Consider the following 23,117-nt stretch of genomic DNA (forward strand, 5'->3'; position numbering starts at 1 on the left):
AACAAGCCACCATGTCCAATCTGAAAGATAACTAACACTCACGACCTTATAACGTGTATTTAAAGCAGACCTGATTTGCATCCTCATAATGGGTGACTGGACCCTCCAGCGACTCTGAGTTGATTATGTACGTGTGCAGCTTGTTTTTACGTTGAGACGAGACCTAATGGCATAAAAATTTTATAAGTTAGGTTGTAGCTCAGGATTTCTGTAACAAAATAGTATGTCTGTCGGTGTAAGGAAGAGTGTTTTATCTGGTTTCCTCTTTTTTTAGCACTTGAAAATGGTATAATGTGCGCGACTGCTACGGTCGCAGGTTCGAATCCTGCCTCGGGCATGGATGTGTGTGGTGTCCTTAGGTTAGTTAGTTTTAAGTAGTTCTAAGTTCTAGGGGACTGATGACCACAGATGTTAAGTCTCATAGTGCTCAGAGCCATTTGAACCATTTGGTATAATGTGGTCCCGAAACAAGTGGCAACAACCACACAATTGACAGTTAGGCTGAATAGCCTCAATATTGCCAGTGAGAATAAGTTAAAGCATTTCCCGCACCATGCCAGCACCTTAGAGCCCCGAGGATCCCAATAGCCACTTTGTCCGCTTTGACCACTTTGCCCAGATCTTAAAAATTGGTTCAAATGGCTCTGAGCACTATGGGACCAAACATCTGAGGTCATCAGTCCCCTAGAACTTAGAACTACTTAAACCTAACTAACCTAAGGACATCACACACATCCATGCCCGGGGCAGGATTCGAACCTGCGACCGTAGCGGTCGCGCGGTTCCAGACTGAAGCGCCTACAACCGCTCGGCCACGCCGGCCGGTTTGCCCGGTTCTCCCCTACTCAAAGCACAAGACTTAACTCTAGCTCGATCGTAGAAATATTGTGCGTAAGATGGGAACGACGAAACCTTTTAAAACCGAGAAATTCACTTTTAATCAGACTCGTCGAGAAAACCTACGAGATCACATCACTTCTCTCTATGGGGTAGAGATTTTCCCATATGATAAATCAAAAAATTGTTTAAATTATGTGACATATGCTAGACGGTTTCGCTGCTATGGTACACGAATTACGAATATAAAATCAAGTGGCTGACGTCGTGCTTGGGCTCATAATCCACAACAGGATCAATGATTCCTCTCTTCTACTAACCTCTCATATTTGAGTACTACACGAACCCTACAGCCTCAGTTGTTGGATGTATTCTAATCCCTGCCTTTCACTAAACTTTTCTACATCTCCCTCAAGTAGCATGATAGTTATCCCCCGTTATCTTAGCACATACCCTGTTATCCTTTTCCTTTCTTCGACGATTCTTCGGAGAACATCCTCATTCCTTATAAGTCCACCTAATTTTCTATGTCTTTCTATAGCACCATATATCAAACACTTCCTTTTTTTTTCTTCTCCGTTGTTTCCACAGTCCATGATTCACTACGATACAATGCTGTTCCAGAAAATGTACATCCCCAGAAATTTCTTCCCCAAATTTTGTGTGATACTAGCAGACTTCTCTCCGTCAGGAAAGTGCTCTATGTCTGTGCTAGTCCGCTTTTCATGTCCTACTTGTTTCGTCCGTTGTGTTTGCTTCGAAAGTAGCAGATTTCCTTAACTTCGTTTATTTCTTGGTTTTTAATTATGATGTTAAGTTTGTCGCTAACCTCATTTGTGCTACTTCCCATTACTTGCGTTTTTCTTCGGTTTTCTTTCAGTCCTCAAACTGTGTCCTGTAGAATGTTTACTCCAGTAAATACGATTCGAAATTATTCATCACTTTCAATGAGGACAGCAGTGTCACCAGCGAATCTTATCACTGATGTCTTTTCACCCTGAATTTTTAACCAACTCTTGAACTTTTATTTTATTTTCATCACTGCTTCCTCGATGTATAGATTGAACAGAGACAAAAGACTACGTACCTATCTTACATTCTTTATAATTGTTTCATTGTTCCCTCTTGTTTCTTGTACATATTGTATATCACCTGACTTGTCTTTATCTTACTGCTGTTCTTTTCTGGATTTCGAATATCTTGCACCATTTCACATTGTCGAACGCTTTTTCTATACCGACAAATCCTATTAGTGTATCTTGATTTTTTTAAGTCTCGCTTCCATTATTAATCGTGACGTCAGTACTGCGTTTCTGGCGTTTTTACCTTTACAAATCCAAACAAATCGTCTGTTATCTTAACTGTTCTTCTGTATGTTACTATTTTCATTAACTTTGATTCATGAGACTGGAAGGTGATTGTGCGACATTTCTCTCACTTTCCTGTCCTTACTGTCTTTTGGATGATGTGGATGATATTTTTTACATCAGTCTAATACTACGTCTCCAGACTCGTACATCCTACACACCAAGTTACTGAAATTTGTAATGGCTAAACAGTAGTTGTCACCGAACAATGTGGCTTTGGTCCTTTTGGAACATCAAAATCCCGGACTTGCCAGTATAGTTGATATGTTAGGATTCAACACCTGTGTTCTTATTAAGCAACTGTCTTCAAAAATATTCAGTGCCACTCTTGATTTCCTTGGGGAGAAGAGAACCTTTCTGGAAGTAGAGACAGGAATTAAGTTCTAAAACTATCAGCAAAAAACATAATTATATGGCGGCTCTTCTTCATAGTACGATGGGACACATTCAAATTGTTCAAATGGCTCTAAGCACTATGGGACTTAACATCTGAGGTCATCAGTCCCCTAGACTTAGAACTACTTAAACCTAACGAACATAAGGACATCACACACATCCATGCCCGAGGCAGGATTCGAACCTGTGACCGTAGCAGCAGCACGGTTCCGGACTGAAGCGCCTAGAACCGCTCGTGGGACACATTGTTACGGCAGTTACACATTATTATTTTATACTATTAAATGGTGAATTTCACCTTAAACTGACACAGATACATGAATCTATTTTTCAACAAAGTTGCAAAGAGTATGTAAATAACGGTCGGAACGTTCTATCAGTCGTTCAGTTGGTCGGCAATAGAAATCCGCTACTTGGTCGCGGAACCATTCGGGAACCGCTGTGTGATCGTCGGTAAATCTGCGATTGCTGCTAACCTGCCATCGGAACTGCTCCAAGGCCGAATCCGTGAGTGATCAGTTCCTCGATTGCCTGGACATTGTCGTCTGTGGTCGATGTCGACGGTCTCCCTTCCCGATGATCGTCTCTGTGCAGCTTCGGTCAAACTCCTGGCACCATTTCACTACGTCTGGACGCATTTGGTCCATATACTGCCAGGATTTCGAGGCGGATCTGTGTGCAGTTTAGACGTTTTGCCCACAAGAATCGTACTGTCCGGCACCCTTCAGCTTTGGAGTATGTTTCCACATGCCACGCTATATCACACCCACTATGTGATGCACGAGATATCCACACCGCAGAAGAACTGTGTCTGCAGGAAACCCATAACACGTACTCTCTTCTTACAATGCGCCATTCTTGTTGCACAAAGATCAAATGGATGACATGTGTAAATTACTTTTTGAAGTCCCCTTGTTAATTATTCGACCTTACACGTAGCACGATAAAATTTCGAACGCACAGAACCTAATGATAAGACATGTGCGTTTCTACAATATATAATTTTTCTACAACGGAAATGTGAAATGTCATCACCACCAGCCGTTTCACATCTACCTCTAGATAGTGGCCGCCTCCTGCCTCTCACACACTTTACTGTAGCAGCCGTACGCTTCTCGTCCATGTCTTCTAACATCATGTTCCCACACTGCATTACGTCGTCCTCGCGGTATTCCCTTATCTCTTGGAGTCTAGCACGAGCTCTGTTCACCTCCAATTCGTTTCCATTACTGCTGTAACTACGTGTACAAATAGAGTTCCCTGATCATTTGGTTTGTTTCCCATATCTTCTAGTACACTACTGGCCGTTAAAATTGCTACACTAAGAAGAAATGCAGATGATAAACGGGTATTCATTGGACAAATATATTATACTAGAACTGACATGTGATTACATTTTCACGCAATTTGGGTGCACAGATCCTGAGAAATCAGTACCCAGAACAACCACCTCTGGCCGTAATAACGGCCTTGATAAGCCTGGTTATTGAGTCAAACAGAGCTTGGATGGCGTGTACAGGTACAGCTGCCCACGCAGCTTCAACACGATACCACAGTTCATCAAGAGTAGTGACTGACGTATTGTGACGTGCCAGTTGCTCGGCCACCATTGACCAGACGTTTTCAATTGGTGGGAGATCTCAAAAATGTGCTGGCCAGGGCAGCAGTCGAACATTCTATATATCCAGAAAGGCCCGTACAGGACCTGCAACATGCGGTCGTGCATTATCCTGCTGAAATGTAGGGTTTCGCAGGGATCGAATGAAGGGTAGAGCCACGGGTCGTAACACATCTGAAATGTAACGTCCACTGTTCAAAGTGCCCTCAATGCGAACAAGAGGTGACCGAGACGTGTAACCAATGGCACCCCATACCTTCACGCAGGGTGATACGCCAGTATGGCGACAACGAATACACGCTTCCAACGTGCGTTCACCGCGATATCGGCAAACACGGATGCGACCATCATAATGCTGTAAACAGAACCTGGATACATCCGAAAAAATGACGTTTTGCCATTGGTGCACCCAGGTTCGTCGTTGAGTACACCATCGTAGGCGCTCCTGTCTATGATGCAGCGTCAAGGGTAACCGCAGCCATGGCCTCCTAGCTGATAGTCCATGCTGCTGCAAACATCGTCGAACTATTCGTGTAGATGAAACTTCCTGGCAGATTAAAACTGTGTGCCCGACCGAGACTCGAACTCGGGACCTTTGCCTTTCGCGGGCAAGTGCTCTACCATCTGAGCTACCGAAGCACGACTCACGCCCGGCCCTCACAGCTTTACTTCTGCCAGTATCTCGTCTCCTACCTTCCAAACTTTACAGAAGCTCTCCTGCAAAGGTCCCGAGTTCGAGTCTCGGTCGGGCACACAGTTTTAATCTGCCAGGAAGTTTCATATCAGCGCACACTCCGCTGCAGAGTGAAAATCTCATTCTACTCGTGTAGATGGTTGTTGTCTTGCGAACGTCCCCATCTGTTGACTCAGACATCGAGACGTGGCTGCACGATCCGTTACAGCCATGAGGATAAGATGCCTGTCATCTCGACTGCTAGCGATACGAGGCCGTTGTGATCCAGCACGGCGTTACGTATTACCCTCCTGAACCCACCAATTCCATATTCTGCTAACAGTCATTGGATCTCGACCAACGCGAGCAGCAGTGTCGCGATACGAGAAGCCGCAATCGCGATGAGCTACAATCTGACCTTCATCAAAGTCTGAAACGTGATGGTACGCATTTCTCCTTCTTACACGTGGCATCACAACAACGTTTCACCAGGCAACGCCGGTCAACTGCTGTTTGTGTATGAGAAATCGGTTGGAAACTTTCGTCATGTCAGCACTTTGTAGGTGGCGCCACCGGCCCAAACCTTGTGTGAATGCTCTGAAAAGCTAATCATTTGCATATCACAGCATCCTCTTCCTGTCGGTTAAATTTAGCGTCTGTAGCACGTCATCTTCGTGGTGTAGCAATTTTAATGGCCAGTAGTGTAATTCCCAACACGTATACTGGCTGGCCGGGACATTGTGACCACCGACCTGTTATCGATATAAACCCGTCCAGGCGAAAGCAGCGTCACCTGGCGAGGAACGACTGCTAGTCAGACACAAGTACGGTGCATGTAGTATCAGTGAGGTGCTACCGTATGTAGAATGGGAAAGGCGCGCTACCTATCTGAGTCTGACGAAGGGCAAATTGTGATGGTCTGGAGGATTGGCAGGAGAATTTCGGAAACTGCATGACGTGTCGGGTGTTCGAGGAGTGCTGTGATGAGTGTCTTCAACACATGACGAAACCTAGGTGAAACCACGTCCAGACTTCGTAAGTTTGGGCGGCCACACCTAGGACATCGTAGGATGGGCATAACTAACATCAGACTTTAACGCTGGGCAGAGTACGTGTCTGAACACACAGCACGTCGAACACTCCTAACGATGGGCCTCCACAGTCGACGACCTATGCATGTGCCACTGTTAACACCAGGACATCGTCAACTACGACTGAAATTGGCACGTGAGCCATCGGCACTGGATATTGGCGGTGTAGTCTAATGAATCCTGACACCTTCCTCATCATGCCGAGAATCCGTCGTCTTCCAGAGGAACAGTTCCTTGACACCAACAATGCGTGATGGTGACAAGCTAGCAGTGACAAGCAAGCGGTTGCTCCATACCCATGTTTTCAGCAATTTTGGAGCATCATTAAAGTTTGTTACAAATTTTGTTTTTCTGCAGAAATTCTTAAGCCATTTCTGCTGGCTATTTCTTCCAGGAGATTTATTTGTACGAGGTGCATTCAAGTTCTAAGGCCTCCGATTTTTTTTCTCCGGACTGGAAAGAGATAGAAACATGCGCATTGTTTTAAAATGAGGCCGCGTTCATTGTCAATACGTCCCAGAGACGGCAGCACCGTACGGCAGATGGAATTTTACCGCCAGCGGCGAGAATGAGAACTGTTTTAAATACTTAAAACAGCGACGTTTTCTGAATTTGCGTGGTGTGAAACCAATTGAAATTCATCGACAGTTGAAGGAGACATGTGGTGATGGAGTTATGGATGTATCGAAAGTGCGTTCGTGGGTGCGACTGTTTAATGAAGGCAGAACATCGTGTGACAACAAACCGAAACAACCTCGGGCTCGCACAAGCCGGTCTGACGACATGATCGAGAAAGTGGAGAGAATTGTTTTGGAGGGATTGCCGAATGACTGTTGAACAGATCGCCTCCAGAGTTGGCATTTCTGTGGGTTCTGTGCACACAATCCTGCATGACGACCTGAAAATGCGAAAAGTGTCATCCAGGTGGGTGCCACGAATGCTGATGGACGACCACATGGCTGCCCGTGTGGCATGTTGCCAAGCAATGTTGACACGCAACGACAGCATGAATGGGACTTTCTTTTCGTCGGTTTTGACAATGGATGAGACGTGGATGCCATTTTTCAATACAGAAACAAAGCGCCAGTCAGCTCAATGGAAGCACACAGATTCACCGCCACCAAAAAAATTTCGGGTAACCGCCAGTGCTGAAAAAATGATGGTGTCCATGTTCTGGGACAGCGAGGGCGTAATCTTTACCCATTGCGTTCCAAAGGGCACTACGGTAACAGGTGCATCCTACGAAAATGTTTTGAAGAACAAATTCCTTCCTGCACTGCAACAAAAACGTCCGGGAAGGGCTGCGCGTGTGCTGTTTCACCAAGACAACGCACCCGCACATCGAGGTAACGTTACGCAACAGTTTCTTCGTGATAACAACTTTGAAGTGATTCCTCATGCTCCCTACTCACCTGACCTGGCTCCTAGTGACTTTTGGCTTTTTCCAACAATGAAAGACACTCTCCGTGGCCGCACATTCACCAGCCGTGCTGCTATTGCCTCAGCGATTTTCCAGTGGTCAAAACAGACTCCTAAAGAAGCCTTCGCCGCTGCCATGGAATCATGGCGTCAGCGTTGTGAAAAATGTGTACGTCTGCAGGGCGATTACGTCGAGAAGTAACGCCAGTTTCATCGATTTCGGGTGAGTAGTTAATTAGAAAAAAAATCGGAGGCCTTAGAACTTGAATGCACCTCGTATTATAGCAAATGCCAGATTTTCGGAAAGTATAGCAAAACCACCTGCAAATGCAAGACAGTTGATTTCAATCTTTTTGCTTTCTCTTCCTAAGCGTATAGGCTATATGTTGAGTTCAATAAGTTTTTCGTTCCAAATTATCACTGTTTTCTCTAACACACTATTAAAAAGAATTGGGGACAGGGTGTCATCTTTTAGTACACTGGATCAGGCTTGCCAGTTTAGACGTTACGCCAAATTCTCGAATTATTTTATCTGTAGTTTTCCTGTTAACAGAATCGAAAACCTTTTTGAAATCACAATGAAATGAATACCCCTAGCTGCATACAGGCGTTGATATAAGTCAACTGGGACAGTTGAAAATGTGTGCCCCGACCGGGACTCGAACCTGGGATCTCCTGCTTCTTCCAAATTTCCAGTAAAATCTGACAATTATGATTTATGACTTGATTCAATACAGCCGGCCGGAGTGGCCGAGCGGTTAAAAGCGCTACAGTCTGGGACCGCACGACCGCTATGGTCGCAGGTTCGAATCCTGCCTCGGGCATGGATGTGTGTGATGTCCTTAGGTTAGTTAGGTTTAAGTAGTTCTAAGTTCTAGGGGACTTATGACCACAGCAGTTGAGTCCCATAGTGCTCGGAGCCATTTGAACCATTTGATTCAGTACATTTCAGAAGCTGATGAAAATATCTTGCTAGTATGTCACAATTTTCAGTATTGCTTAACCCAATTTTCCTGTTTTCATTTTTGAAACAGACATCTGAAGTTTTGTACCTCTTTAATTTGTTCTTGAAAGTTTGATGAAAGTCATAGGTATTATTTTTTACAAATTTTTTGTCTATTTCCAAAAGTTTCTCCTTTACAGAGGCTTGTTTGGTATTTCTGATTAAAGTCACTGTTTCCTTTCTTTGTTATTTAACTTAATCATAGTCTTCAATTTTCTTTGAGCACTTCCATGTTTCCCATTTTTAGCACTCTCTGCTATGGCTTCTTTGCATATTTCATTCCACCACATTTTCCTTTTCCTTTTATTTTTTGTTGGCGTAAATGTTTTCTGTGTAGCATTATTAATTTCTTTGGATATTTCTTGCCACTTGCCATGTTTAGCCAATTTATTATCGTCTTGACAGTTTTTAATTGATTCTCTTGTTATAGTAAGTCTGTCTGTATTACATTTTATTAACCTTTGCGACGTTCTTTATTCTTTATTAGGTAGGAGTTTGACTTCAATTTTAGAGAGGTCACCATTCACCATTCACCATTCCTTACTATTTTCACATTCATAATTTCCATTGTAGTTTTTGCGAAATAGCCACATAAACTAACTGCAATTCTCCTAACATTTGTTTCGGAGGTATCTACATTTTAGCTTTTCTTGGCAGTTTCTTAAAGAAGATTGACACTAGTTTCAGGTGAGACCTTTGACACAAATTGATTAGCCTCATAAAATTTGCGTTCGTTCTTCTATGAGCTGGATATTGTTCCACTAAATTTCTAAATTTCTTTGTTCTGCCTATCAGTGCACTATAGTCGCCTAATAGTAATATGGTGTTCATATTTGGAATTTTGGATTTTTCAGTTTCTAATAGATCCCAGGATTCCCCTGTTTCTTGTGGATTTTTCCTGTTGTTTTCATTTATTGGTGCATGGCAATTAACAAGTGTGTATATCTTGTTTTTGCATTTAACTGATATGAAAGATAATCTCTCTGAGGTGGATTTAAATTCTGTTACATTTCCTATTATACTTTTATGAATATAGAAAGCTGTACTTAATAATGGCATCTGATTCGTAATTTTGATTGCTGGTATGCCTTTGACGATTCTGTAATTAGAACTATCTAATACATTTTCATCTAGGAACCTTTTTTCTTGAACTGCTAAAAATCTGAATTTTGCTTTTCTTTAAAGTATTTCTAGTTCTTTTCGTTTACCGATCTTGATTAGAGAATTTACATTTAAAGTGTCTAGAACGAAGTTATTATTATTATTATCATTATTATTATTACTATCATTGTTACTGTTATTGTACAGGGTAGAGAAGCAGTGATTTCAAATAGGAATCCCTACAGCGGAGAAGTTCTTTTCGCGAAACACTACTGGGAAAGTTTAGAGGACTGGCATTTTCCATAGACTGCAGAGCGATTGCACTGACATCAACGTAGATTCAGCGTAAAGACCGTGAAGACAAGATAGGAGAAATGAGGTCTCATACAAAAGCATATAAACCCGTTTTCCCCTCGCTCCAGTTGCGAGTGGAACAGGAAGAAAGCGCCAATCTCGCCTCCGAAACCAGACCTCGGGCACTGCTGTGCAGTGTTGCCAACCTGGGCTTTATACTGCCATCAGAAGAAAGGCGCTCCTACCGACACGCTTCTTTTCCTTGCCGGCCTTGACCGTGAAGAGAAAGCAAGGCTGCAAGGCTGCAAGGCCAGCTTCCGCCTGCGCTCTGCGCTCCACTGCGGTTTGCAGACGCCGGGCCGACGCGTTTTGTTTCTATTCTCTTTGGGCTCTGAGCACTATGGGACTCAACATCTGAGGTCATCAGTCCCCTAGAACTTAGAACTACTTAAACCTAACTAACCTATGGACATCACACACAGCCATGCCCGAGGCGGTTCCGGACTGAAGTGCCTAGAAGCGCACGGCCACCGGGGCCGGCTCTATTCTCTTTATCACTGACATCTGTTATCGTGGAGAGAAGTACAAATTGCAGCAGAAACGTATATACCTAGAGTTCCATCGCTGTCTTGCCGAAAGTAGACATTAGGAGAAATTATAACGATATGTTTGCGTAATGTGTATACATAAACATACAGTTATAAAAGTCGCCGTTCGTAGTCGCTAATTATAACAATATGTTTACTTTTGTGCTGTAACATACAACTATAATCAGCGGTGGAAATATATTTGCGAAGGCTGCCGTGTACGGCTGTCTCTTGTTGGATCGTCTGATCAGTCGGAAGTTGCATTGCAGAGGAGAGTAAATGCCTATTCAAAATATAATTATTTTTGGATAGCTCAACATGAATTTCCTAAGGGACCGTAGTTTATCATGCGTTTACCAGTAGAATATGGCGCGGGGAAAATATTTCGCCGCATGCAACTTCCGTCCGATCTCGACGAAAGAATTCGTGACTGTGAACTCTCTATTTGGCAGAAACATAAAGAAAATTAAATAAATTCATGAAAGAGTGAGACATAGATTCTATAATAAATAAATAGTCCATATACCAGTTCCATTTAACTCTGAATTTATGGCAATTAATAGAGGAACTTACACTACAATGAAGGATTTAACATGGATGCCGTTTTGACTGGCACTTCTCGTAATGAAAATAATTCCTTTGACGTTTTCACATACATGTAGTACAATAAATCTACTGCTATGCAGTATTGCACTTTTAGTATTGCACTTTTGCTTTACACTAAAATAATATTATTTTTAACAATAATAATATGGCGGCAAGACTTGCGCGTCCGACACAAGTTACATGAGACAAGAGAAAAAATGAGTAACTGAGTAACTGTTCATCGAGAATATCTTGTACATCAAAAGAATGTGTAAAAGTGTTTTTCTTCTGTCCGTTTTTCGTGCCACGGTTTTCAAAGTCAGTAACTCAGTGCATCTCTGACGGCGCTTCGACAATAGGGGTCAGGGATTTTCACCTGCCTCGAGATGACTGGGTGTTTGTGTTGTCCTCATCATTTCATCATCATCCAGGAAAGTGGCGAAATTGGACTGAGCAAAGATTGGATAATTGTACGGGCGCTGATAACCACGCTGTTGAGCGCCCCACAAACCAAACATCATCATCATCATCATCATCTTCGACAATAAACACGTTACGTCACAAGTCGTTCACCTTTTACATTCTCACAACATTATTTGCTAACTGTATCTGTTGCCGAGCGACTGCTCGATTAGTGACTGATTTAAAATGATAAGGCAATCACATAATGTTACAAAATGTAGCTGTAGTATACTTATTCATACTAATAATATAAATGCGCAAGAAGCTCTGTCTGTTACGTTTTCACTGCCTAACCGGTTTTGATGAAATCTGGTATGGAGATAGTGTGATCGCTGAGGGAGAACGTAGGCTACCATTGAACATGTTTAATACAACATACTAATGATCTAAAGAATATAATGAGAAGTAAGCAACATAATTACTCTTTGAAAAAGCTATTTGTAAGGTGTGCATGTAATTTTGATTTTTGTAAGTTACCGATATGCACGTCAGAGAGAGATCAAATTGTGTTACTGTTAAACAATCTTTGGTCTTGTTGTGGCACTACCTTTACCTTTCCACAGTTTAATACATTCTTACTTGAAGTACGATAGATGATGTGTCGACTTGTGATTGTATCTGATACACTCCTGGAAATGGAAAAAAGAACACATTGACACCGGTGTGTCAGACCCACCATACTTGCTCCGGACACAGCGAGAGGGCTGTACAAGCAATGATCACACGCACGGCACAGCGGACACACCAGGAACCGCGGTGTTGGCCGTCGAATGGCGCTAGCTGCACAGCATTTGTGCACCGCCGCCGTCAGTGTCAGCCAGTTTGCCGTGGCATACGGAGCTCCATCGCAGTCTTTAACACTGGTAGCATGCCGCGACAGCGTGGACGTGAACCGTATGTGCAGTTGACGGACTTTGAGCGAGGGCGTATAGTGGGCATGCGGGAGGCAGGGTGGACGTACCGCCGAATTGCTCAACACGTGGGGCGTGAGGTCTCCACAGTACATCGATGTTGTCGCCAGTGGTCGGCGGAAGGTGCACGTGCCCGTCGACCTGGTACCGGACCGCAGCGACGCACGGATGCGCGCCAAGACCGTAGGATCCTACGCAGTGCCGTAGGGGACCGCACCGCCACTTCCCAGCAAATTAGGGACACTGTTGCTCCTGGGGTATCGGCGAGGACCATTCGCAACCGTCTTCATGAAGCTCGGCTACGGTCCCGCACACCGTTAGGCCGTCTTCCGCTCACGCCCCAACATCGTGCAGCCCGCCTCCAGTGGTGTCGCGACAGGCGTGAATGGAGGGACGAATGGAGACGTGTCGTCTTCAGCGATGAGAGTCGCTTCTGCCTTGGTGCCAATGATGGTCGTATGCGTGTTTGGCGCCGTGCAGGTGAGCGCCACAATCAGGACTGCATACGACCGAGGCACACAGGGCCAACACCCGGCATCATGGTGTGGGGAGCGATCTCCTACACTGGCCGTACACCACCGGTGATCGTCGAGGGGACACTGAATAGTGCACGGTACATCCAAACCGTCATTGAACCCATCGTTCTACCATTCCTAGACCGGCAAGGGAACTTGCTGTTCCAACAGGACAATGCACGTCCGCATGTATCCCGCGCCACCCAACGTGCTCTAGAAGGTGCAAGTCAACTACCCTGGCCAGCAAGATTTCCGGATCTGTCCCCCATTGAGCATGTTTGGGACTGGATGAAGCGTCGTCTCACGCGGTCTGCACGTCCAGCACGAACGCTGGTCCAACTGAGGCGCCAGGTGGAAATGGCATGGCAAGCCGTTCCACAGGACTACATCCAGCATCTCTACGATCGTCTCCATGGGAGAATAGCAGCCTGCATTGCTGCGAAAGGTGGATATACACTGTACTAGTGCCGACATTGTGCATGCTCTGTTGCCTGTGTCTATGTGCCTGTGGTTCTGTCAGTGTGATCATGTGATGTATCTGACCCCAGGAATGTGTCAATAAAGTTTCCCCTTCCTGGGACAATGAATTCACGGTGTTCTTATTTCAATTTCCAGGAGTGTAGATGAAGAAGGTATGGTGGAATCGAGTGTTAATATTTGTAAATTATATCTCTGAACTTTGTTTACATTCTTATTACTTAGGAACTGTTATCATCTCTGATCTTGTTCACATCTACAATGTTTTGAATTTCCAAAATGTTCAAACGTGTGTGAAATCTTATGGGACTTAACTGCTAAGGTCATCAGTCCCTAAACTTACACACTACGTAACCTAAATTATCCTAAGGACAAACACACACACCCATGCCCGAAGGAGGACTCGAACCTCCGCCCGGACCAGCTGCACAGGCCATGATTGCAGCGCCCTAGACCGCTCGACTAACCCCGCGCGGCTTTTGAGTTTTCTTTAAACGTATAAATACATCATTTCTTGTCTTTTATGGACCTTCTACCGTAAACTATAAAGGATTTATTGTAAAGGACAGCAAAGATGGATATAATATATATAAGGTGATTATAATTAAAGTTAAATTTTCAAACCGCGGTCCGTGCGGCTCCCTGCGTCGGAGGTTCGAGTCCTCCCTCGGGCGTGGGTGTGTGCTTGTCCATAGCGAAAGTTAGTTTAAGTTAGATTAAGGAGTGTGTAGGCTTAGGGACCGATGACCTCTGCAGTTTGGTCCCGTAAGACCTTACCACAAATTTCCAATTTCAAACCGCGGTAGAAATAGCACCATTGGTCAGAATGACGTCAAATTGCAACGGAATATTATCGGAGAAGGGGGAAAACGTATGGCAGAAGAAAAATAAATAGTTAGAAAATGTAGCAGTAGATGGCGCCGTAAGCATCATAATTTAATAGTGGCTGGTTCAAATGGCTCTGAGCACTATGGGACTTAACATCTATGGTCATCAGTCCCCTAGAACTTAGAACTACTTAAACCTAACTAACCTAAGGACAGCACACAACACCCAGCCATCACGAGGCAGAGAAAATCCCTGACCCCGCCGGGAATCGAACCCGGGAACCCGGGCGTGGGAAGCGAGAACGCTACCGCACGACCACGAGATGCGGGCTATTTAATAGTGGTCGACTACAAATGACAAATGAAACATACAACAATGTCTGAGGTGTTTCGCGTTAAACAGACTGTACCACTGAGTGTGCATGGCTCTACAGGTGTGATACTATTAGTTACGTAAGCCCATCCACCATGACAAGGTCATATCACATCGTATGGGAAAAATTGCATAAAAAGCATGAGTTATATCGGTTTTTAATTGTCCTGAGGCCAAAAACCGCAATCAAAATCAAATCGGATTATTAATTTCAGTGTGACTGGCGCAAAACATGTTCTATTTGCTGTCAACCGTTTCTGCAACAAATTGAAATCGCGAAACAGCATGTTCCACAACCGATCGAAGTGTTTGCGGGGTCGCGTCCAGAATGTGTTGCGTAATGCGTGCCTTCAATGCAGTTAAGTTTGCAATCGGAACACTGAACACAACATCATTCAGATAGCCCCACAGCCAGAAGTCACACTGATTAAGATCAGGTGATCGGGACGGCCTGGCTGTAGGCAAATGGAGGCTGATAATTCCAGCATTTCCGAAATGGCGCTTCAGCTGCTGCTTAACCGGATTTGCAATGTGTGGGGGTGCGCCATCTTGCACCAAAATGATCCCATCCACACACATCCATGCTGCTGGAGAGCTGGAATGGTTGCGCAAAAGACATTCATATAGCGCATATCACCGACGGTACAGGTAACAGGACCGGAAGTATCTGTCTCTTCGAAAAAATATGGCCCTATGATAAATTATGCCGTAAACCTGCACCACACAGTGACCTTTGCAGGGAGAAGCGGTACTGGTTGATTTGTGTGTGGATTTTCCGTTGCCCATATTCGACAGTTCTGTGTATTGATATATCCTGTGAGATGAAAGTGGGCTTCACCTGTCCACAAAAAAAAAAAAAAAAACAAAAAAAAAGTTTCAAATGGCTCTGAGCACTATGGTACTTAACTTCTTTGGTCATCAGTGCCCTAGAACTTAGAACTACTTAAACCTAACTAACCTAAGGACATCACACACATCCATGACCGAGGCAGGATTCGAACCTGCGACCGTAGCGGTCGCGCGGTTCCAGACTGTAGCGCCTAGAACCGCTCGGCCACTACAGCCGGCGCCTGTCCACAAAATCTTCCACGGCCAATCATTGTCCACTTCCATGCGGGCAAGAAATTCTAAATGGCTCTGAGCACTATGGGACTTAACTGCTGTGGTCATCAGTCCCCTAGAACTTAGAACTACTTAAACCTAACTAACCTAAGAACATCACACACATCCATTCCCGAGGCAGGATTCGAACCTGCGACCGTAGCAGTCGCGCGGTTCCGGACTGAGCGCCTAGAACCGCTAGACCACCGCGGCCGGCAAGAAATTGTAAAGCAAAGGTCTCCCTTGCTGGTAGGTCAACAGGAAGCAACTCGTGCACGTGGGTAATTTTGAATGGATAGCAAAGAAGGAGATTTCGTAAGGTTTGACGCACCGTGCTCAGGGGCATGTCCAATGTTCGGGCATTCTCCGTTGCACTACACCTTTGCACACCACCACTCGTCTCCACCTGCGTTGCTGTGGCCACTGTCTCTACTGACGTCGAATCAATTCCTCTCTCTAACAGGTTGCACACTAAAAGAACCCGTCTTTTCGAATTTCCGAATCATTTTCTCCAGACCCACGGCAGTCATCGGACCAACGCCTTTTTTCAAACCCTTCAGTGTCCGGAATTTCTGCAGAGCGAGTTTTGCACAGTCATTATTCTTGTAATACAATTTTACAAGCAGAGCGCGATCCTGCATTGAGACAGTCATGGCGAACGTCGCAGTCGCGAAAGGAGGAAAATCAGTGTACCCGTCGTGTTTATACCAACATCAGTGGGTCGTGCGAATGACAGGTGTTTTCATTTACGTGTTCTGACACATACAGCGCTATCTATTGATCAATTTTCACACTATTTTTTTTCTTCTCTCATACGTTTTACCCCTTGTCCGATAATATTCCGTTCCAATTTGACGTCATTCTGATCAGTGGTGTTATTTCTACAGGGTTTCGAAAGTTTAACTTTAATTATAATCACCCTGTATATTGAAAGATGAAAAGAATATCGATTTTGAATTTTTTTAAAGAGAAGTTTGAGGCAAGACTGCAGCACTGTGCAACTAATTTGTTGGAGTGATTATTGTCAGCTAGTTAATTTGCTCAGAGCTGAGAGAAAAACTACCCCACTTCCCTGAGTCATGCATTAACATATCAACTGATTAAGCTGTTTCTTTCTTACAGAAATTCTCTGTTAACATCGTACTTATTCAAACATTGTTAAGCATAGTATTGTTCAGATCAGTGTTACGTGTTGTGGTGTAACAGACGACAAGTGGTCTGTTGCATGCGCCATCTATCGCCCCTGGCCTAGCACAAATTCTAATTAAATGATAAAATTGAGTTGCGGGTTAGGATTTGTTAGTTATGTGTATAAATACTGAGGAAGTATTTGGTTTTTATATGTGCAGATAATTCAAACACCGAGCCAGCAACCGGCGCGGACTTTTGTTGACGCTGCAAGTAGCGGGCCGCCATGGAGGAAACACAGTGAGGCTGATGACGTCGCTCCATGGAGGTCCAGAGTCGCGGCGGCGGGATACTCCGAGGCGGTTATTGGACTTCGGAGGAAAAAAAAACGAAGAATGTATAATGAGGAACTTTGTGTATAACAGCGAAAGTAGGAAGAAGGAATTTAACGGCCGATAACGCAATAGGCGGTACCTCAAGAGCCGAAGAGGTATCAGAAATAAATCGCTGTAACTATTGTAAAAAAGGAGTTCTGAATAAGAGTTATTACGAGAAGCAGTCAGACAGCGTCAGTTACTGGTGAATGATCGCCATAGGCGACATTTTCTTCACAGCTGCGCCGTCCTGTCTTTCACTCAACGAATTTAGTCAACATTAAGACAGAGCCGGACTACGCAAATAATAAAACTCATTAGTGGGGCGGGGACAGCGCAGCGCGAGTATGACGTGAAGATTTACTCTGTCTTTTTGAATACACACTTCATTTTAAAATCCTTGTCGTGGAATATCATTTGACAGCTATAGTTATTCACCCCATCCCATAGTTTAAAGAAGGTTTATCATTACGCATTACCATATTGCACCGTATGGACAAGTCTGTCCTGTATTTAAACCAGTTACAGTTCAGTTCAAATTAGGTTCTGCTTAGTCAAAGTGTAATGTCTCTTGCAGCGGTCTCTCCGTGATATTTTCAGAAATTTTATAAATTATATAACTCAGTACATATCTCGAAATATCTCTTCTTATCTTACCGATTATCAATGCAAAGTAGTTTCAAGCCCAATTATTCCTTGGAGCGTCCATTTACTCCATGGAATAGCTTCTCTGCTATCTATGTTTTCTCTTATGAAAAGAATAGTGGTCTTCTTGCCGATTAGTCGTGAAAGAGAGGATGTATATGTATGTATTGTTGAGCTAGTCGCCATCTTGATGAGATTCTGTACGAGAAGGAAATTAATACATGAACTAAACTAAAGTAAGTGTGTTCGCGTATTATTTAACTGATTATTATTGACAGTGTCTGCTTACTACGCTGTGTTGCACGGGATCAGTGGGGAACGTCTGATTTACACTGGACGAACCTGCCGTTTTGTATGCTCAAGATATCCAGTTACTTCAAATAAATAGGCTAACACGGTCTTACCAGCAGATCTCCGGTCTTCCCCATGTGATCACCGAAAGTTAATAATTATTACAAATGTTTTCAGGAGATCGACTGACAATTTTCGTCGCACCGAGACTTCGAAATGGCTTCACTGCCTTATGGAATTTAAGTTAAGCTCAATTTAATCAGGATAGAACAGTATTGAACTGTGTGAATGTGATAAGCCTGCTTTGTGAATGAAAATTCCCTTAACATACGCATGTTTTTACTATCCTGATCAGTGAAGCTAAATCAGGCCGGTGTGAGAGAGGTTTTTAAATTTTAGATCCCACACAAAATATATTAAAAGAGGTTACGCCTTCCACATCGCTGTCAACGCCTTCTACACAACGCTGGTGACTACTTTGAAAGACAGTGACAGGTGCAAACATGTAACTCTTTTGTATAGATTGTGAATAAATAGTTGCCACTATTTAAGTTCCAACCCCCGTATTAGTTCAAGCCTGCCACTGAGCGTCATACGTCTCATATAGCTTCTGAGACACGTTACGATTAGCGCCAACAGACAGGGAGCAGTATGTCGTCCTGAATGGGGAGACTTCAATAGAAACAAGCATAACATCAGGTGTGCCCAGGACAGCGTTATAGGTCCGCTGATTTTTACGATTTACGTAAACGATTTGGTAGCTGGTATTGACAGCGGCATTAGAGTGTTTGCCGTCGATACTGTAGTCTACAGAAAAGTAGTATCACATGAAAGTTGTGAAAAAATCAATGAGTATTTCCAGAAAATAAATGCGTGGTGTAATGACTGGCAGTTATCTCTCAATATTAGTAAGTGTAACATTCTGTGTATAACAAAGCGAAAATCCCCATTAATGTACGAGTACAAAATAAATGCCCAGTCTTTGGAAGTGGTCACATCTGTGAAGTATCTGCGTGCGACTATTCGAAATGATCTCAAATGGAACGATCAGATTACACAAGTAAAGGGTAAGGCGAACTCTAGATTGCGGTTTATTGGTAGAATCCTGAAGCGGTGGAGTCCTTCAACAAAGGAAATTACTTACAAAACGTTAGTTCGTCCAGTTTTAGAGTACTGTTCGTCTGTATGGGACCCTTACCAGTTGGGTCAGATTCAAGATACTGAGAAGGTCCAAAGATGAGCGGCAAGATTCGTGACTGATACGTTTAGCCATCGAGAGAGCGTTACAAATCTCATACAAAGTTTGAAGCGGGACACACTTGCAGATAGACGGCGCGCTAAACGGAAGGGGCTGCTCCGTAAATTCCAAAATCCGATCTTAGCTGAGGATGTAGAGCATATATTATTGCCACCATTTTTCAAATCGCGCAATGATCACCATTCAAAGGTAAGGGAAATTAGAGCTCGTACTGAGGCGTTCAGACAGTCGTTTATCACTCGCGCGATTCGTGAGTGGAAAAGAGGGAGGGAGTATGACTTTGGCGCGAATAGTGCCGTCCGCCACACACCGCTCGCTGGCTAGCGGAGTATATATGTAGATGTAGATGTAGAACAACTCGTGGTCTTGTGATCAGTGTTACTGACAATCAACCTTGGGGTCTCGCGTTTGGTCAGATTTTTTTCCGCTCGCGACTGAATCTTTGTGGCGGCCTATCACCATAGACGCACAATTCGCCGAAGTGGCGACTTGCACCAACCGCCCGAACATTCAGTAAAGCAGTACACGCATTTCATTTCATTTTGATAATATGCGAGCGCAGCTGCGGGTAACAGCTACAGAGTTTCATAATTTGAAACATCAGTCTGCGACAAGTATGACTTAAAGAAATTTATTAAAATCAAACCTTTACTAGTTTCGGACTTTCTTAAAAATCCACCTTCGGATGGCTCTTACAAACTTTCTTGCATTTCTGCTACAGCCTCGTGTTGTAGTCTTTATTGTTTTTTTTCTACTTACTTCTGAGTAGGTTAGAAAACAGTTATCTATTTTGTACAGAAGACACAAGCAGATCGCAGCGCCAATAGTTTGTCTTTAATACTTAACTTAAAGCTGTAGTGATGATAGCCTCGGAGTTTTTGTATCAGTTTATGTTTCCCCAACTTGATACTATTTATGGTAATTTTCTAATATATTCTGGAACTCAGCGACTCGTTGCGGCCATCCTACCAAACGATAATAAAGCTCTTCAAGAGATACAGGTATTTTGTTTCAATTTGACAACTGAGTGGATTTTTTTTATGATCATATTTTCTTGTCAGCAATACCACTCTTCATGGTACTGGGCTAAAGTTTTACACTGTTTTCCGTTCACATTTTCGCAAATTATACTTGCAGAGTTAACCTGTTTCGTGAAAAATTTGCACGCCTGATATGTCTCCATGGTGTTAGCAGTAGTGTAGTGCAGCTGCGAATTAGAGAATAACCATATGAAGAAAGCAATCACCTAGTCGTAATCCATTATTTGATAACATTTGTTCCAGCCTAGCTGTCACTGGGACGAATAAAACTGCCACGGGCATTCAATAACTAATACAATACGTTATTTTCCTGAGAGCAGGTCAGTTTTATTCAGAATTCCGATACACCATATTATTCCTCACTCCTTTGTCTAAAAAACCCTATTTTTCAACATAATATCCGTTCAGTGCGACCGCCTGTATGTATGCCCGCATGCTAGTTCTCTACTAGTCGACGTCGGAGCCAACGTCTTGCTGCATTTTATTTTAGTAAATTAACCTTGATGATTTCCATCTCCTCATTTACTTGAATGTTAATTATTTTCACCATAAATTACGATCACGCTGATGGGCCGAACGCAGCACGAGGCAGAAGAAACATTATCGTTTTCCTATTATTTCTGAATCAGCTCTTTTTTTAATTGTGTAGTGTTGCATTTCTTTTAAAGTTTATAAATCTTCTGGTCCCTTAGTGTTGTTCCGGGTATGACTACATCGCGACTATAAAAATGCACAGAAATGATAATGTTTCTTCCGAACGATCTCAAATAAATCAATCTGCTGCTCTTATTCAAAATAATCCAACCAGGTATTTAATGCTCAACGTATGTTATTATAATAGTGTAATCAATCCCTGATTCTGTTGCCAAGTGGCCCACCAAAATATTCACTTTTTCAGACATTTTTCAAAAAATATAAAATAACAATTCTTTTTCTTCTCGCCCCTCAGGAGCAACGCTACACGCTGTTTACTGTACTGAACACCAAAGAATTTCACACGATAGCTTATTCACTCTGCAGTATTAGGTTTCATAATTGCTTTTAGTAAAATTTTATTGTAATGCAGTTATATAGTTTCATCAGACAGCGCTTACGTAAGCACATTACTTGCATTGCTAACATTACAGCGAAGACATACACGAAAGTTTAAGAATAGGAAACTAGTTTACACACACAACAAGAAACACAAACAATAATAAAACAAAACATTTACAGAGTAAAATAATAACAATTATTGTAATTAATTTTATTAAATAACCGCATATGTGAGCCATATTTTATAAACGTACTACGCTCTTCTTCTTATTGGCGCTGTTCGTAATTGTAGAAAAACTCGAGACATAAAAAGGAAAGTATTTTTGCTATAGGAAAGATAATTCTGCATTAGTGGTAAGGTAACTTCGCAGTACAAAGTTGCAATCAGCCTGCTGCATCAGCCCTCGTCTTCAGAAGTGAAATGTTCACAAGTGTCCCATGTGTAGACAACTAACTTCCTTTGTCGGTTGTTTTCGGCAGCTGTCGAGGTAGGGTATTAAGGAAAAAGACATTGTGTACTTGATGAACCCGGTTTTTTCCCCCACATCAGATGAGTAAGTCTTCCTACTGCCAGCGCAAATCCAAAAGTCATCTTTCCTGTTTTCTGGACGTTGTCGCTTGTATAAACTGGCTGCAACTTTTGGGACATGATTTAAAATTTGGAATTTGATGTTGATGGACTTGAATCTAGATTGGTATCATCCGCACTGAGACATTTGCCCAGGGAATCTTTGTTCCTCGTGTTCTGCTGAGATGTTGATTTCTTAAGTTTGTACATTAGGAACCTTCAACGGATCGGGTACTTTCTCTAGAATCCTTAAACTCAAATAATAATGTTCTTCGAATTGTGACAACCACCAGTAATTAGCCACCTGTTTTGCAAGATTAAACATACGTTCTTTTCCTTGAGTTGCTACTAAATCATGCACAATTTTTCTGACTTGAATCATGATTAATCCAAAAACCAAACTCCTGTATCTCAGCAACGTAGTTGACAACACGAAGGTAAGATGAAATATTATCATACTAGTATTAATATTTAAGTAGTCTGATATAGACCGTATCATAATAATGAAATTCTGCTCACTGAGTTCGGTTTCTTTTTCTGCTACTTTTTACAGTGCGATGCCACTTGCTAGTAAGGGTCGTACCAATGACGGGTGGTACGGTTCACGTAAGTAATTTCTTTTTTTTTTTTTTTTTTTTTTAGGGCAGGATGCCAAGGCTGAATAAGGAGAGTGCCGTTGTGGGTCGAAGGTAGTTGTCCGAGACTGCAGTGAAGCAAGCAGTTTCAATTGTTTTGGAGGGCGAAATGATCGAAAGGGCTGCTACCGATGGCTTTAGTTTTCCTAAAACTAAGCCTTCACGGCAAAGGATATTAAAATCGGTGTATGGAATCTGGAGAAATCTATGATCAGATGGGGTTTTTCAAATCAACATTTGACGGATAATTACGGAGAAAGGATAGGTTAATGCCGCTTTGAGTTTCAAAACTTGACTTACGATTTCGATGAAAATTTAAAGCTTCTTCACAGATTTAGCAGATAAAATAAATTGGCAGGTAAAGATTTCTATCGAAACTTTGGGGGGGGGGGGGGGGGGGGAAGAAGCACTCAGAACTGTCTTACAGAAAACCTCAGATTGCGAGTCTAATGCGATGTGTCAGGATCAGTCGAGCGTAAGTTGAAGTTTAACCAACAATCTTATTA

Source organism: Schistocerca cancellata, chromosome 8 (assembly GCF_023864275.1).
Source record: "Schistocerca cancellata isolate TAMUIC-IGC-003103 chromosome 8, iqSchCanc2.1, whole genome shotgun sequence".
Lineage (NCBI taxonomy): Eukaryota > Metazoa > Arthropoda > Insecta > Orthoptera > Acrididae > Schistocerca > Schistocerca cancellata.